Genomic DNA, 18797 nt, shown 5'->3' on the forward strand with positions numbered 1-18797 from the left:
ACAGTTTTCACCTGGATTCACCTGGTCAGTCTATGTCATGGAAAGAGCAGGTGTTCCTAATGTTTTGTACACTCAGTGTATATACATTGATACACATAAAAACACAATTATAGATAACCATACATTCACACACATACACATTACACACGCAAGCTCACACACAGATACGGTGGCTGCCCAGCTGCCACCGGCAATCACTGCGGAGCATCATGTTACAGCAGCCTGATGACTCTGCTCATTCCTCCCCAGTTTAACCCTCACTCTCTCCCTCACATCCCTCCGATAAACAGGCCAGCATGCCAACTTAACTTACCGGGCTAACTCCCCACTCCGCCACCTTCTATTTTACATGAGGCCCAAATCCACTGGGCTTCCGCCTCTACACACACACCCCCTTCCCTCTACTACACACACACACACACACACACACACACACACACACACACACACACACACACACACACACCGGACACCCAAGGCGCTAAATCTCCGTTCACACCACTCAAACATTGCCCCTCCAACCTCCCACCAACCCTAGCCGTCGCCACCCCCCTCCCACTACTATTCCATATTTCAACTTTCCTGCCAAAGATGGCCTTCGGACTGTCATTTTCCCACATCTATTCGGCTTCACTGTGCCATTCTGGTTTCCCATTATGCAGGCATCCTCAATAACCCCTTTGCTCTACTTGCCCCCAGTCACCCTTCACCCCCACCTCTCACCCATTTCAAGACCCGATTCTAGGAGACAAGGGGCCCCTCTCTCCTTCCCTGAGAAGGATGGCTGGCCTTAAAATATACATCCTGGGGACAGATTTGTTCCTCTGGGGCTTATTGGAGACATTTCCTGATCACATTGTCACATTATTCACTGTGGGGTCTGCCCATCAATCAAAGGCCATCCCTTGGAAAATCCAGGTTGATTTAAATTTTTGGAGAGCTAGCCAATCTTGAACTGGATGGCTTGCGTCTTCCCATAGGGAAAAGTTAGATCGGAGATGGTGGTCTCCTGCATTTCAAATAAGTAAATAATAGCTTTGGCGGCATTTGTAGGCTACATTGAGCAACACTGCAGCCAAGGGCATAGGTCTGAAGTTGGCACATTTAAAAAAATAAATGACAGGTGATCAATCAAAAAAACCAAAATGATTGACCCATTCTGGAAAAAGGAATTACAAAATGTAAAAGGATGCTTGCATGAACATTTGATCAAATCCAAAGTATTGGTTACCCTTTGTCATACGTACTATTCTACCTCAGACCTAAACTCGCCCCCAGGCTTTGAGCCTGGAACACCAATGACTCATCTGTCCTCGTGGGAGTTAATTTACTGAGTAAAGTGTTTATGATTATTTGATCTTAGCAAATCACACAACTGCAAGGCATTGCTTAGAATCAGAAACATGTGTGCGAGCAAACATTCCCCTGAGTTTGAGAGGCTACTAGAGCTAGCTAGCTAACTTAATGTAGGAGGCAGCCCTGCCGGCTATACGTTGTCCAAATCTGTGGTCAATGTGTGTTACGCTTATGGGGAAAGCAGCGAGCTATATTTTCTGAAATCTCCATGTTACAACAGATGAATGCATAAACTGAGGTACACAAGACGGGGGGAGGTGTTGTCAGAGATGATTGATAGGAGATTAAGCCAATGGCTATGCACCAAATGTATATTGCCGTCGGCATTTTCTCCTAAACTTTCTATTGGATAAACATAGGCCATTTTGAAGCTTTGGTCCACCAGATGTTGTTGATTCTTCCTGGAAGCAAATCACAGTTACAAGGCTAAAAATGTGTCGATAAAATCAAAATGTACATGACTTTCACTGTCAATAAATCCTTCATAAATCAATAAATAATGATTATATAGTGTACATGTATACATTAGATTGCACTTTGAATTTTGTCACCAATCCATTGGGGCACAAACTCTAAGAGGGAGAGAAGAGATTTTCATGGCCGTCCCAGACATCCTCATACCGTATATGTCACTGCTGTACATATCAATGAAGGACACCCATCCACTCAGACATGACATTCCCGTTGAGGATATGGAGGGGGTAATATAGGCCCTTGGCGTTACACTAGATGTTCATGGAATGCAAGCACCGATATATCTATCCGGAAACTAACTTACAAAGCTTTGGAGTTTTTTGCACAAGGACAGAGGTCCAGATATATGAGCTCATACAGTGCAAAGCCTTGATGACATATATTGAAACGTAAAATCGTCAACAGTTTGGACTGTTGAATCTCAATTTTCCTCAATGTCTCGTGTTAGGCAATTGCAACATTTCGCTGGGTGAAATTTGAGAACAACAGGGGATTGGTATCTATGTTTCCAAGGGGGTTAAGACATGATAAACATACKAGCATAGACAATGCTGTTAGAAAAATAAAACATATTATAATTGCCGTGCTTCTACACCTGCATTGCTTGCTGTTTGGGGTTTTAGGCTGGGTTTCTGTACAGCACTCTGAGATATCAGAATTGATTTCCAGCAATATATTGATTACATTTTGAACTCAAACGACAGGCTACTGTCATTGTGGTTTGAAAATGTACAGGATTTGTCAATCAAAGATCTGCAGTCTAGCAAAAAGTCCCAATAAAAAAAAGTCCCAATCATTGAAATATTTGTTTTATGTATAAATTTCAATTATATTACACGCATATCCAACAAACCAGGAACCATTGAGTGATACAGACAATACATACCTAAAAGAACAACACTCATAGTTGCCTACATTTCAATCCCCTACAGCAGGCTTACAACATTATGCCATGGATGGAATGTGGTAAGTTGTAAAAGAAAAATGTGCAGAGCAAACAAAAGGCTTTTATCCACACGGCCCCCGTTGACACTTGCCACGCCCCCTGTTCCTCCATTTTCTCATGGGGTCAAATCGTAGAGCTCTCCCTCTCTCCCTGCTATCTTCAACACCCTGTCACCCACCAGTTAACCTTGTATTCCAACTCTGACTGTCAATGACCCCCTATAATGTGGCCCCCACCTGTTCAAATTTCCTCCTGTGTCTCATTGTGGCCACCTCATGTGAGGTCTACCAGTTCACCAGCTCAAGCACATTACTGTAGCATGTTAAGCTAACTCTGAAAATAATCAAACTTGTTCAATGGGGTCATGCGTAAACCACCACATTTAATGGCAAGGTGACTGGTAACATAGACAATATTCAATAGAGCTCTACATATCCCAGTCTTTTGTCCCCACTTGCTTCAAGATGTCCACCATTGTTCCTGTTTCCAAGAAAGGGAAGGTAACTAAACAAAATGACTATCGCGCCGTATAACTCACTTCTGTCATCATGAAGTGCTTTGAGAGGCTAGTTAAGGACCATATCACCTCCACCCTACCCGACACCCTAGACCCACTACAATTCGCATATCGCCCCAACAGATCCACGGAAGCCGCAATCGCCATTGCACAGCACACTGCTCTATCCCACCTGGACAAGAGAAAAATAATGTAATGTAAGAATACTGTTCAGCGACTACAGCTCAGCCTTCAACGTCATAGTGCCCTCCAAGATCATCACTAAGTTCGGGGCCTGAACCCCTCAATGTGCAACTGGGTCCTGGACTCCCTGAAGACCTACCCCAAGTGGTGAAGGTAGGCAACAACACCTCCGCCACGCTGATACGCAACACAAGGACCCCATGGGGTGCGTACTCAGCCCCCTCCTGTACACCCTTTTCACCCATGACTGCGTGACCACGCACGTCTCCATCTCAATTATCAGGTTTGCAGATGACACAACAGTGGCCTGATTACCAACAATAAGACAACCTACAGCAATGACCATCAACTAGATTCAGCCACTGAATTTACGAATGTACAACACATGTTGAGTATGACTGGTGTCAGTAAACATTGCAAAAAAACACAATTAAATTGTTGCCAGCAGCACAGATACAGTCACCAACACTCTAGATAACATGAAAACAGCCTAACCAGCTCTGCTAGGACAAGTAAAATGGTCAGAGTGAGGTGTTCTCTCATTTGTGTCTGGAAGTAGCTAGCAAGCTAGCCTACTTTAGCCAGTTAGCTTGGGTGATTGACTACCATTGTGAGGTCAGAACGCTTGGATCAACCCTACTCCTTGGCCGGAGCGCCCAGTGTGTACTCTGAACGCTCTGAGAGTGAAACGCTGTGAATTTACGAAGGCCCAGAGAGCACTCTGTCACTCCAGAGGGAATTTACGAACACACTCATAATTACAAATCATTTGTAGACTGGAAATTGACTGCAAATTGATCACAGAAACATATTTGACTAAAACATAATAAAACCTAAGCAAGTCTTGAAATCTGTTTCAAACCTTGCTTACATTTGTATACAATCACGTCTCTCTATTATGCGTGGGAACAGATTGAACAGATTTCCAAAACTAAAATCAATTGGAGCTAATTTCTTGGTGTTTTTAGTCTTTTATGTTCAACAATGAAAATTCTAAATTCCCACAACAACAAAAAACTTATTTTTTTGCTCAGAAAACTTGGGAGGCCAGTTGGAGAACCCTGGCCTACAGGGAAGAGGTGAGAGCCCCGGCGTAGTGGTGCTAGGAAAATAACCTCTCCCTCAACGTCAACAAAATTAAGGAGCTGATTGTGAACTACAGGAGACAGCAGAGAGAGCGCGCCTCCATCCACATCGACGAGGCCGCAGTGGAGAGGTTCAAAAGCAACCTGAAATGGTCCATTCACACAGACAGCTTGGTGAAGAAGGTGCAACAGCGCCTCTTCAACCTCAGGAGGCTGAAGAAATGTGGCTTGGCAGATGCACCATTGAGAGCATCCTGTCGGGCTGTATCACTGCCTGGTACGGCAATTGCACCGTCCGCAACTGCAGGGCTCTCCACAGGGTGTGGCGAAGGGATGTTGCGGTGACCGTATTACCGCCACACCGGCAATCACGAGTCATGACCACAGTAAAATTCCACGTGACCATCACGGTAATCTCCTCTTATGCACTCTGGACATGCTTTAGTAGTACCAACTTGCTAACAGCCATCAGGTCCTAATGGCCTGGTACTCAGGACTCTATTGTCCCTCTAACCACTCTGACATCAATGGAAATGCAATCGATAATCACATCACACACTTATCATCAAAACAGTATCATGCTTTTAAAACTCACCTCAATGTAATGATCAAATTGGAGAAAGAAGTTCAACAGTAGGTTGAAACTAAGTGTAAAACATGGTTGTTCTGCATGTTGTTTCAAAGCCCGAAAAAAAAACTTTATTAAAATTATGATTGTACCGTTATACAATACATAGCTGTCACGCCCTGACCATAGAGAGCTTTTTATTCTCTATCTTGGTTAGGTCGGGGTGTGACTAGGGTGGGTCATCTAGGTGATTATGTTTCTATGTTGGCCAGGTATGGTTCCCAATCAGAGGGAGCTGTTTGTCGTTGTCTCTGATTGGGGATCATATTTAGGCAGCCATTTCTCTTTGTGCTTTGTGGGATCTTGACTATGTATAGTTGCCTGTTAGCACTATTGTTAGCTTCACGTTTAGTTTTGAGATTTATTGTTTTTGTTTTGCTGTGAGTTTCACCTAGAAATAAAAAGATGTGGAACCCAGATCACGCTGCGCTTTTGTCCAGTTATTCTCACGATCGTGACAGAAGATCCCACCAACAACAGACCAAGCAGCGTGCCCAGGAGGAAAGCCAGGAGTGGAGGACATCCTGGACGTGGGAAGAGATTATGGCAGGAGACAGAAGCCTGCCATGGAAGCAGGCGGAGGCAGCGAGGGAACAACAGCAACGACGCCAGGGTTCGCGGCCACGACGCAAGCCCAAAAGACAGCCCCCAAAAAATTTGGGGGGGGGAGGCGTGGGGGGCACACGGAGTGGTCGGCGACGCTGAGGGGTGAGTCAGAGACCAAGGAGGAATATTGGGACAGATTGAGCGAGGAGTGGGCGGCGAAAGTTGAGGGGAGTGAACCAGAGCCAACTCCCCGTACTCACCGTGGGGAGCGTGTGACCGGTCAGGCACCATGTTTTGCGGTGATACGCACTGTGTCTCCAGTGCACATTCACAGCCCGGTGCATTCTGTGCCAGCTCCTCGCACTTGTCGTGCTAAAGTGGGTATCTGTCCAGGACGGGTTGTGCCGGCTCAGCGCGCCTGTATCCCCAGTGCGCCTCCTCGGTCCAGGATATCCTGCGCCTCCTCCCCGCACTCGCACTGAGGTGCGTGTCACCAGCCCGGTGCCACCTGTACCGGTCCCGCGTATCAGGCCCCAAGTGCGCCTCCACAGTCCAGTACGTCCTGTGCCTGCCCTCCTCGCGCTCGTCCTAGGTGCGTGTCACCAGCCCGGTGCCAAGCCTGTACGCGGTCCCCGCGTATCAGGCCCCAAGTGCGCCTCCAAGTCCCAGTAGTCCTGGGCCTGCTCCTAGCGCCTCGTCCTGAGGTTGCGGTGTCACCAGCCCGGTACCACCAGTGCCGCACACACGCACCGCTTCCGGCGACGTTTCACGTCATCAAAACCTCCGACGGTCCACGTCCAGATTCTCTCACGACCCCGGTTCCACCGCGGTCCAGAGCTCCAGCGACGGTCCGCTGGTCCAGTGCCCAGGAGGTCCGTCCAGATCAGCGATCGGTCCCGCGTCCAGAGTTCCGTTCATTGTTGTGGCCTTTCTATTTTGACCGTATCGTAAATTATGTGACGGTCTTGTTCGCGGCGCGAATGTACCGTATGGCTAGTTCTATCGTCGCATTTGTCGGCCTCCGCGCGGCGCGGTCCAGAGGCCTCCAGCGACGGTCCGCGCCAGAGCTCCAGCGACGGTCCAGAGCCTCCGGCGACGGTCCGTGGTCCGGAGCCTCCGGCGACGGTCTGCAGTCCGGAGCCTCCGGCGGGGGTTCTCAGTCCGAGCCTCCGGCGGGGGTTCTCAGTCCGGAGCCTCCGGCGGGGTTCCCAGTCCGGAGCCTCGGGACGAATCTACGGTCCGGAGCCTCCGGCGACGAATCTACGGTCCGGAGCCTCCGGCGACGATCTACGGTCCGGAGTCCCCGGCGACGATCACGGTCCGGAGTCCCCGGCGACGATCCGCGGTCCGGTTCCTCCTCCGGTCGACGATCCGCGGTCCCCGGTGCTCCGGCTGACGATCCGCGTCCCGGTGCCTCCGCGACGATCCGCGGTCCGGTGCCTCCGGCGACGATCCGCGGTCCGGTGCCTCCGGCGACGATCCGCGGTCCGGTGCCTCCGGCGACGATCCGCGTGTCCGGTGCCTTCCGGCGACGATCCGCGGTCCGGTGCCTCCGGCGACGATCCGCGGTCCGGAGCCTCCGGCGACGATCCGCGGTCCGGAGCCTCCGGCGACGGTCTGCGGTCCGGAGCCTCTGGCGACGGTCCGCAGTCCAGAGCCTCCGGCGACGATCCGCGGTCCGTAGCCACCGGCGACGATCTACGGTCCGGAGCATCCGGCAACGATCCCCGCACCTGAGCCGCCATTGAGGATAACGTGTCCGCGAGCGGAGTGGGTGCTTCGCCCCGCACCGGAGCCGCTCCCGACGGTAGATGCCCACCCGGACCCTCCCCTATTGAATCAGGTTTTGCGGTCGGAGTCTGCACCTTTGGGGGATGGGGGTACTGTCACGCCCTGACCATAGAGAGCTTTTTATTCTCTATCTTGGTTAGGTCGGGGTGTGACTAGGGTGGGTCATCTAGGTGATTATGTTGGCCAGGTATAGTTCCCAATCAGAGGCAGCTGTTTGTCGTTGTCTCTGATTGGGAATCATATTTAGGCAGCCATTTCCCCTTTGTGCTTTGTGGGATCTTGACTATGTATAGTTGCCTGTTAGCACTATTGTTAGCTTCGCGTTTCGTTTTGAGATTTATTGTTTTTGTTTTGCTGTGAGTTTATTCCTGTCTCGAGCGTGCAGAGGGGCTGTCAACATTTCAGTGAAATATGTTTCATTGCAGAAACATGTTACTATTGATGTTCTCGAACCGATTTCATTTGGTTTCCCAAATTAAGCACTGGGTAGCTGCAGGAACAGGGCTGGAGAGCCCATGGCATACAGAGTTTGGGGCGGAATATCACCTGACACGCAGCGAGAGCATGCCCCTCAAACAGTGGTTGATGCGTGAAGTGAAATAAGTGTTCTTATATTTATTTCTCAGCTGCTCATATTAAGCACATGCTCCACTATAAAACCGAAGTAGCTTACCCCGTGTAACCGATGTGAAATGGCTAGCTAGGTAGCGGTAGTGCGCGCCATCAGCCTTTCAGTCGGTGACGTCACTTGCTCTGAGACTTGAAGTAGTGGTTCCCCTTGCTCTGTAAGGGCCGCGGCCTTTGTGGAGCGATGGATAACGACGCTTCGTGGGTGTCAGTTGTTGATGTGTGCAGAGAGTCCCTGGTTCGCGCCCGGGTCGGGGCGAGGGGACGGTATAAAGTTATACTGTTACACCCGCATCATTAAAAAACAGAAAGCGTGTGGCATCCATTCACTATTCGAGTGCATGCGGATTACATGTATTTTTTTTCGCTGACCCTGTTCCTGCTCATTTAATAATGGGACATTCTAAATAATTTAACATATTAGTAAAGACAAGATTGATAGGAGAACAGCTGTGCAGCCTGAGGCAAGGAACAGAGCACAAGCTTTTATTGCGACTTTCTCAACATTCTAAGGTTTTTATCATTCACAACTAAAGTTGCCAAATAATTCAACATTTTACATACAGGACATGTTTCAAGTGATCACTTTTACACTCAACATAGCCACTTCATATGCGCACTCGCTCCGGAATGGGAAAAATTTCCTTTCTATTTCATTCAGCTAAGTTAAATTATATTCTTCTTACTATAAAAAGCATATAATATAAAATAATTGCACAGGACTTGGGGTGGCAGGTAGCCTCGTGGTTTGAGCGTTGGGCCAGTAACCAAAAGGTTGCTGGCTCGAATCCCCGAGCTGACAAGGTACAACTCTGTCATTCTGCCCTTGAACAAGGCAGTTAACCCAGTGTTCCCCTGTAGACCGTCATTGTACAAATAATTTGTTCATAACTGACTTGCCTAGTTAAATAAAGGTTAAATTAAAAAGAAAAATGTATAAGCATATCTTGTCAGCTAAATGAAACATAGAGCATAGCCAGATAAATGAAGCATAGAGCATGGTCAGATAACATACATACAACTCATATTTTCTTTTTCTGAAATACATTTTCTTCATATAATTCAGACCTGACTAAAATAAATAATGGATTTATTGTGATGGTGTATATTAAATTGATTTATTATACTTTTTTAAATGTAGATATTCAAAAGGCGTGCATCAGCGTGGAGGCTTGTATGCGTGGAGGCGCTAAACGTGTGGATGTTCATTAACGGCCATTTACAGTGAGACCGGCAGCCTTTTGCATGACAATAACCGTCTCACAAAATGTTATGACCGCCACAGCCCTAGTGGTGCGGTCAGCCCAACGTATCAATCGGGGCACACTGCCTGCCCTACAGGACATCTACAGCACCCGGTGTCACAGGAAGGCCAAGAAGATCATCAAGGACCTCAGCCACCCTCGCCACAGCCTGTTTACCCCGTTACCATCTAGAAAGTGGAGACAGTACAGGTGCATCAAAGCTGGGACCGAGAGACTGAGAAACAGCTTCTATCTACAGGCCATCAGACTGTTAAACATTCACTTCTAGCCGGCCTCCGCCCAGCACCCTGCCCTGAACCTTAGTCACTGTTCTAGCCGGCTACCACCCGGTACTCTACCTTGCACCTTAGAGACTGCTGCACTATGTACACAGTCACTGGTCACTTCAATAATGTTTACATACTGTTTTACCCAATTTATATGTATATACTGTATTCTAGTCATGGCTCAACTATATAACTACTGCTATACACGCACCTTTTCTTTTCATATACTGTCCATATCATCTTTACACACCATCATATGTATATATATTTGTATACATTATATGTATATATTTATATTCCGGTCTATGACATTGCTCGTTCTGATATCTCTTCATTTCTTTGTTTTTTATTTTACTGTATTGTTTTTTGTGTTGTTTTGTGTTACTAGGTATTACTGCACTGTTAGAGCTAGAAACAAAAGCATTTCGCGGGACCAGCGATAACATCCGTAAATCTGTGTACGCAACCAATAGACTGTGATTTGATTTGTTGGTTAGGGTCACATCTTGGGTGGCTTTTCTTGGTTTAACTGCTGTGATGATTGCAGTGGCGATTTTAGCCTGTAAATCTTGGTGGGGCAAAAAAAAAAAGAAGTGGGATGCATGCCAGCAAAGCCACTACACAACACAACACAACACAATACATTAATTTCACTATAACGATGACAAACGGTGTCCACAAAATGTTAGGGCCTACATAAAGCTGTCCCAACAACAGTCCAAACACCTTACCACTGCTACACCTGGCTATCAGCGGAGCCTTGTCTGGCAGCGAAACAGTTCATTCAGCCTCATTTACTGRCTTTTAAAACAACACAGATGATTTGGCTGACTTGCTTAAACAAATGTGGTTTCTACTGACAATTGAGATGTACAAAACTATGGCATAAGGGGACGACAAACAGATAAGAGGCAATTCGTAATTTCTATTAAGACATTAATGAGCGAGCTAGGACCGACGTAGTCAATATAACTAATTTGTTCAGCACGTTTGAAATGTACAGCGACAGAATTCAGTACATGGGTCGTTCTTACAGTGTTCCCCCTGTACACCAAGTCAGAACCATAGGATAAATAAAGGGGGCATATAAGCAGACAATGAAAGCTCTTACAATATTTGATGATTACATTTCTCTAAAACAGGTTATAGGCTACATGTGCACCACCAAGTCAGAACAGTAGGCAAAATGAAGAGGGGAAAATAGACCAAATTATTAGGGTGAGACACATGGGCTACTAACAGTTTACTACACAACATAAACMTAGTATTACTTTCTTAGCTACAGTATACATATCTCCCAGGCATATTATATCATATATGCAGCAGCATTCAAGACATTTTTGGACTCACCTTGTTGTGCTGTGCTCACTTGAACAGGAAGGTGGTGTGACGGTCCTTTGTTGGTAAATTTTGTCATCAAACTTTGTCATCAAAGTCTGTCATTCCCTGGTTTTATAGTGCTTTCAAGACAACTGGGAACTCTTAAAAAAACAAGGTTGAATCATGATGACGTCAGTGATCTTCAGGTCATAGCTCTAGAAAGAGGCCAGAGTTCCTGATTTAGAATTCCAAGTTGAGTGACCGTTCAAAAATGCATTTCCCCAGTAGGAGCTTGTTTTTTTCCCTGAGTTCCCAGTTGTCTTGAACTCACTGAAGTCAGATTTCCCAGTTCCGAGTTAACAGTTGTTTTGAGCGCTGCACAAATCATGCTTCATTGACAGCATGGCCAATGTTGAATGTATATCATTTTAAGTTTGGAAAAGAGACCCTTAATCCCAGACTTGGGACCACACAGCCACTCCACTGAATAGCAGGCTAGGGATTGCTTTGCAGTGCTTGCAGTTAGCCATTGATTCCTTCCAAACCACTTATTGTTGAATTTGTGATTTCCAATTTGTTGTGTAATGTTTATGTCCAATGGCCCATGGGCACCGATACGTTTTATCTATAATTTCTCTTCATATGACAAGGATTAAAAAGGATTTGCCAGTAGATTGTTGACTTGATTCATGATGATGACTGCTACAGTAGCTAGGATTTTGAAAGTATGATGTTGACATAAGTCAAATCAAAGCTACTGTAGGTATAATGTGATTTGATGTCATTTTATCTGTGGCCAATGACCTTGAGCCTTCTTGGATGGGCAATTCTAATGTAACTCCATGGCAGCACCCAAGGGGCTTGAATTTTTTTGCTCTACCCTAGACTTGGCGGTGACGTAGTGTCCCCATGAGTGACAGAACACTGAGCCAATCACGGTGCAACTACAGAACATTACCAACCCCTACACTCCGTATTTTCAGCTGGCTGCCCCACCACCACAGAAAGCACTGCGCTTTTTTTTTTACATTGTTTGCAAACTGATATGTGAAATGCAATAACATGCAATAACATTTTATAGTTTTAGCTAAAAATGTGGGGCTCAAAACAGGTCCACCTGCGCTGAATGACAMATCGCCACTGGATGATCCACTAAAAGTAAGTGGAGCTAATGTATAGTAGGCTGTAATGATCTAGAAACATCAACCATGCATGGTGTGGAGATGGCGTTAGACGTGTGGTATGCTTCTGTCACTACATTCCTAGGAGCTGTGAGGGGCTGTAATAAGCTAGGTGTTGTCTATAAAACAATTCTGAGAATAGAATAGTCCCACATCTAACGGAAAAACTCTGAGCAACTGTAAAGAGGCCGATAAAAAAAACTTCAATTAACCTAAATAGAGAACCTGATAGCCAGTTATGATAGCTCTACACACAAATGTTGAAATGAGACTAAGATATCGGAGACAGTTTCACATTACACTACAACATGAAGATATGACTCATGTAAGATATGATCTACTCATTGGGTCAAACAACATCATGTCTGGAAGGGAGGGGGGGGGGGGGCTGAGTGATGATTGGGGAAAACTTATGGAAGGAGAAGATGACCAATGACAAAGTTGGTTTGGAAAACACCACATTTTGATTTTTCTTTCACTTTGACCTCATTTCACCCTTTGCCTACTACGGAAAAATAGGGGAGGTCTTTCCAAGCAATCACATGCCCTCCCTTGGTGAAAGAAACCCAAAACCAACACCTTCTGCGTCCAAGAGCATGTGATACTCGGTGCCGCGACACACCACACACACACACACACACACACACACACACACACACACACACACACACACACACACACACACACACACACACACACACCACACACAGAGCAGATCGGTATACAAACGGCTGAGAACACCATTACACACACACACACCCACTGCAAAACAGCATTACCTTTTATCTAAACAGCTACAACTTTGATTCTGTCCCAATAGACCCCTTCAGAATGATGCTGCAGAAATTCTTCGACAATCACGTGACAGTAAAGTAGCTGCACGCCTGACTGATGGCCTACTTTCCAAGAAAATCTTTAATTGACATCAACGGATGATTTACGCAAAGTGTCTCATTACGAGGCACAAATCCACATTGCATATTGGCCTACATATCCATGTGTATGGTTTAGAGGCAGCCTTTATGATTGGACAAATGTTATAACAAATGTAATAACCGCTTCAATAACCACAAAACTGCACCTATAACCCTCCAAGCTGCACTTGTAGCCTTGTCCCCGTCCCTAAAGGGGTCCATTGTGGCTGGGGAGCCAGCCAGGTTGCGTAATAGGTGGCGTATTGCTGACAGGTAATAATACGAACGGGCCGGTACCACCTGATCTCCAAGTCTGCCCGACTGTCCAGGGAACAGCAATGCCTGGGGGCATGGAGGGGCTCGGGGCCGTCTCCATCTCCCCACACCTCTGATTTGGGCAACATGGATTAGCGGCAGAGGAATGGTGGGGTACAACTGAGCATCCACAGCATCACAGTATCCTGCCTGCCTTCCATTAAGACACAGGCTAAATATAATATGCCCCCTGGGAAGGAGGGAGGAAGGGAAATTGTCCAAACTGGACTAAAGGACCAGGTGCCTGGCCTGAAGTGTGCTTGTGACGAGTCAGGCTGCCCTCACCTGCCAGGTTACAAAGCAAGGGGATATAGTAACTACACCACAAACAATCCCCCGAAATGTGCTACTATATTTCAACAGTGTAGTAGCGCGTTAAACATATGTAATCACACACTCACACACATCCGTACACATAGACAAGACAAGACAAATGGAGACACAGTAAAGCTGGTTTAGTCAAATAAAACGATGAAATCCAAGCAAAACATCACTCCCAAATATGCTCATAGCAATCAAAAAAATGATCTAACTGCATTTGTCAGGTGTCTTCACCTGTAATCATTATCTGACATAGAATGTCTCCAATGCATCGAGAGCAGCTTTACAGTATGAGCAAAAAACTTTGCAGGAGTTTTAGATTGTKCATTCAATGAAAATGTGTATCTTCATGCAGAACATAATTTAGGGCTAGCCTATCCTACTACTTTATTACAATTTAACCATGGCCTATTACAGTAGCTACATTGAAAAGGTTACAATGAGGAGCAGTGCTGTTCTTTTGGTTTGTGTAAAACACATGGCAATACATTTGATTTGATGAGTAGCTTATTGGGAAATTATCCTTTTTTCAGATCCAATTTAAACCAAATTAATTAATATACGCAAATATCAACTGGTGGAACAGGTGAAAGAGAAATGCTGCTGACCATCTAACAGGTAAGACATGTAAAAATAGCACCAATGGTAAACAATGAGGCAAAACTACATGATCTTCTAGAACAGTGCGACCTGGGTCTTTACATAGTTCTGAATTGTCAGTGCTATCCGGTAACCTTGGGACGTTCCTATTCTAAACCCGAACCTTAACCCCTACCCTAACCTTAACCATAACCTTTACCTATCCCTAACCCTTACCTTAACCATTTTACATGTCAACTTCAATGGGTAGGGACGTCCCAAGGATCCCGGATTGCATGGACCAGCACGCCACAAAACAGAGCAGAGAGCGGTGGAGCTTCTTTTTTTTATTTTTACCTTGCCCAGGAAAATAAATAGATTTTCACAGAATTCAAACTCCACAGAAATTCGCCTTCCTTCAAGCCTTTTACTGAAGACTTAATTCTCTCCTTTTGGAGGCTAGTGCAGGCTCCAAGACAGCTGTTGCTGACACGGTAGTGTCTTGAATGAAACCGGAGAGTTGCTTCAGGTAGGATCATCACGTCAAAACTTTTTGACACTTCGAAGTTCCCACACTCGGTCCAGTCGGTCCTCGGTGCAACTCAGTCGGCTTAAACCGTCAGCATTTATGGAAGACATAGATTTATTTAGCAATGACATGCAGTTTTCTGTGTGACAGGTACTCCTTGAAATATGTCGACCTACTTTGAATGTGGAGAGTCGTGCAAAGTTTCCTAGACCTAGCTGGTTCGTTCTGGTTCTGAACGTAGACTATAGGCTACAGTTTGTGTGCTATGTTTGAATTTCAATGTGTAGGCTGGGCTACACCCATATGTTTTACCTTACATTTTTCGGATTTGTTATTCCTTACATTGCCAGTTTCTCATTAATGACTAGTGCATATGTTTTAAAAGGTAGGCTATATTTTCCTCGTCGAATAAACGACCCGGATTAGTGGCCTGGAAGAAACAAATTGTATGTAAATGCACAAAACCAGAGTAGATGAAATATTCGTTAGTTACGCGCATGTGCCGACAGGTGGAAATGCAGTGAGTGAATTAGTCTTGTGCCTTCCGATATCCCATCCGTGAGCCCACAATTCGATTGAGTGAGAGGAATCCTATCCTTGTAAAAGCTAAATTTGTCTCTAAGGTGCGTAATATGGTTATACATGGAAAATGATATGTGATTACAAACGTTTAATTTAGTGTCGTCGTCTGCTTCTTGGAACTTGTAGTGCCTCCAACGTGATTTTCCCACGTCCCTGTCCATGGAGGCTATCTTCAGGACATGTTTGCTGTAAAACTCAAGCCTAAAGCACAGTCTTTATAGGCTAACTATCCGTACACAATATATTGGATTATTAGGAACATTACTTATTTTRTGCCATTCAACTTAATGATTGGACGTCAGAGGTAAAACCGTTTTAAGCCTGCCAACTGTTTTCAACACACGATTATAGCAGGCTATATAGCCTACTCTTAAAAAAAATAGTTTCCAAATGAATATAAATTAATATAAAAAGAAGCAAATCGGTTTTGATATGTAATCAATGATATGGTTCTTCTTATTTCACCTTGCAGACCCAGAAGTTCTGAAGAAAACGTTTTTTTGCACCCTTTCCACCCGCCCCTTTCCTCTCTCTTCTCTTCGCACTTGCTCATTCCAACCTATGTTGATCTAGATAAAACAGCTGAACAGAAACCTAATCTTGAGCTTGTTCGTTCACTCTGATGATGTTGCCATACTGTCACAGAATGACCAGGCGCTTCTTGGAAGGATGAACTTCCCAGCGGGTTAGGATGGGTAACTTGGCTACTGATTTCAATACTTTTCACAGTGAAGGCTACTACTCTATGCCAAAACAAACATGTATTACCTAAATAAAAAACTATTTAGACATAAGACACAAATTACTGTTAATGCAGAAATTATTTAATTATCAGAGAATAAGTAAGCTAGCATACACATGCAAATGTGTCTACCCCTCAATTCTGATACATACTGTAAGCACTGGCACAACACACAACCCCGCAGCCCCCACAAGGGAGGAATTGGGGTCCCCCAGGAGGTCGTCTCCCCAGATAGCATATGAACATGTCATGAGCCATGCATTATTTTCCTCCGAATTATATGAAATTAGCTTTAAAATGTTAAAATCTTCTCAGCCTCGTGGCAAAATGCAGGGGCTCAACTTTGGGTTTAGAAGTGGGGGGGACATGCACTCCAAAACACCTACCCAACCGTCCGGAGGCGTCCGCATGGTCCTAAAGCACACCGTTACCTCTTTTTGTATCACATTCCAATGATAAAACTGGGGGACAAAAATACAATTTCAGAATGTGGGGGAGACATGTCCCCCCTGTCCCCAGTGAAAGTTGCACCCCTGGCAAAATATGTAGAATAGCAGGAAATTAGCTCAGGGATTCTTGGAAGTCAGGACAATCCTTGTCTGGCAGGGAAACTTTATTTTTTAAAGTTTAAAAAAAGTATTTTATTGCATTATTTGAGCTTAAAATTTGCATTTAGTGCAATTTTATAAGGAAAATATTTTTTTTGGGGGGGGGTTTCAAAATAATACTTTCAATATTATTATGTCGTCTCTATGCCTGGAAATGCCCTTGTCTGGAGCAAACGATCCCAATTTCATACTCTACAAAAAAAACAAAAAAACAAAAAAAACAGGCAATAATGGAAATTAACTGAAAAAGGATCTTATGTTGTTTCTTGCAATAGCCCCTCTGTGACTTTAAATACTACTTCTCTCAAAACTGTGATTCCTAAAAGATGTGTCCAGAGATTTGGTCAGCTCTGTCAGATTTGTCTAAAATCCTAAATTAATCAGTAATGAGCAAGGTCATCTAAACCATAAGMACCACTTATTCATGTCCTCACTACATGTAGTGCAACAAGACCAGTCATGGTATGTAAAGTTCTCTACTTTTGATAGATTTAAACAGACAATATTGGAATCACCATGGTCACAACCATAAATTGTCAACTCCATCCGCCAGAAAATATGTTACATTTAATTATGTCCTAGAGTCATAAAGCAACTGAGGGGGAAAAAAGTGCTACTATTGTATGTATACCACTTCAATGATGAAGAAAAATGTCATGTTTGTCAACTCTGTAAAACATAAACTCTGTCAGATTTGTCAGTAGTTATCTAGTATGTTGTCTTCTATTAAATCAGAAGTTATTATCCTGGGTGACCTAAATTATGAATGAGAAATGCAATCTTCAGACAATCTAAAAGACGTGTAAAGATATCTAAACCTAACCAGCTGGTGACTACGCCTACACTGCCCAACCCTAAAGATCCTTCAAAGTTAACTCTGATTGATCTTATTTTAATGAATTCACCAGAGAAATATGTTTATTTTTATTTAAACTTTATTTAACTAGGTAAGTCAGTTAATAACAAATTCTTATTTACAATGACAGCCTACACCGGCCAAACCCTAACCAGGACGACGCTGGGCCAATTGTGCACCGCCCTATGGGACTCCCGATCACGGCCAGTTGTGATACAGCCCAGGATCAAAGCAAGGTCTGTGTGAGGCCTCTAGACCGCTGCGCCACTCGGGAGCGCATTTATTGAACATGATTGTATTTCAGCGATTCCTGAACATGATTTAGCTTTGAGCCTTTTTGCACGTCTTTAATACTATAGTGAATAATCATGCTCCCTTCAAAAAATTCAGGATTACAGGTAGATCGAATGCCTGGTACAATCTGGAATTAACAGAAGTCATTCCTGAAAGAGATTATGCTTTGCTAGCAATAGACAACAAGAAGTTGTTAATGATCTTGTCAATGCTTTAGACACTAAAATGAAATGCGCTGCTTTGTTTGTGGAAAAGCTCTGCTTTTGATACTGTTGATCATGCTATTTTATTGAACAAGTTGTCCTTGATAGGCCTGGTGAACTTGATTTTTCTTTCATATGTTTCATGATTATCTTAGTGACAGAACTCATGCCATCGTGATTGATGGGGTTAAATCTGAATTTCTGTAAGTACATAAAGGTGTACCACGGGTCAATTTTGGGACCTGTTCTCTTCACTATTTATATAAACACCATTGGTCAATCTGTTAAAAATGTTCAACTTCATCTCTATGCTGATGATACTATTATGTATGCTATTGGCCTGATTGTTGATCAAGCTGTGTCAAAACTAGAGTCAGATTTTATACTTATGCAGTAATCTCTTGCTAATTTAACTTGTGCTTAATATGTGCGAAATTAAATAAATGTTAAGAACTTTTAAGAATGTTTCAGATTAACTACATGTTCACTCATTTGACGGTTCTCCAATCGAACATGTTCCCGCATATAAATACTTAGGCATTTGGATTGATATGAATTTGACATTTAAAAAACATATAGATGAGCTGGTTAAGGAGCTAGGATTTAAAGTTAGTTTTTTCTACAGAAACAGATCGCGCCTTTCTCTAAGCAGTAGGAAGCAGATTATTC

The 18797-nt window shown here is 44.4% G+C and overlaps 1 long non-coding RNA gene across 1 annotated transcript in view; it reads right to left on the bottom strand.

The window, feature by feature from the left end:
* Positions 1-15250, bottom strand: part of LOC139029219 (uncharacterized) — a 29966-nt gene extending 14716 nt beyond the window's left edge. The window contains exon 1 of the long non-coding RNA XR_011481499.1: positions 14552-15250. This is a non-coding gene — a long non-coding RNA (uncharacterized lncRNA). The remainder of the gene's footprint in view (positions 1-14551) is intronic.
* Between the last annotated feature and the right edge of the window lie 3547 nt (positions 15251-18797).

The sequence above is a fragment of the Salvelinus sp. IW2-2015 genome, linkage group LG18 (assembly GCF_002910315.2).
Source record: "Salvelinus sp. IW2-2015 linkage group LG18, ASM291031v2, whole genome shotgun sequence".
NCBI classification, from domain to species: domain Eukaryota; kingdom Metazoa; phylum Chordata; class Actinopteri; order Salmoniformes; family Salmonidae; genus Salvelinus; species Salvelinus sp. IW2-2015.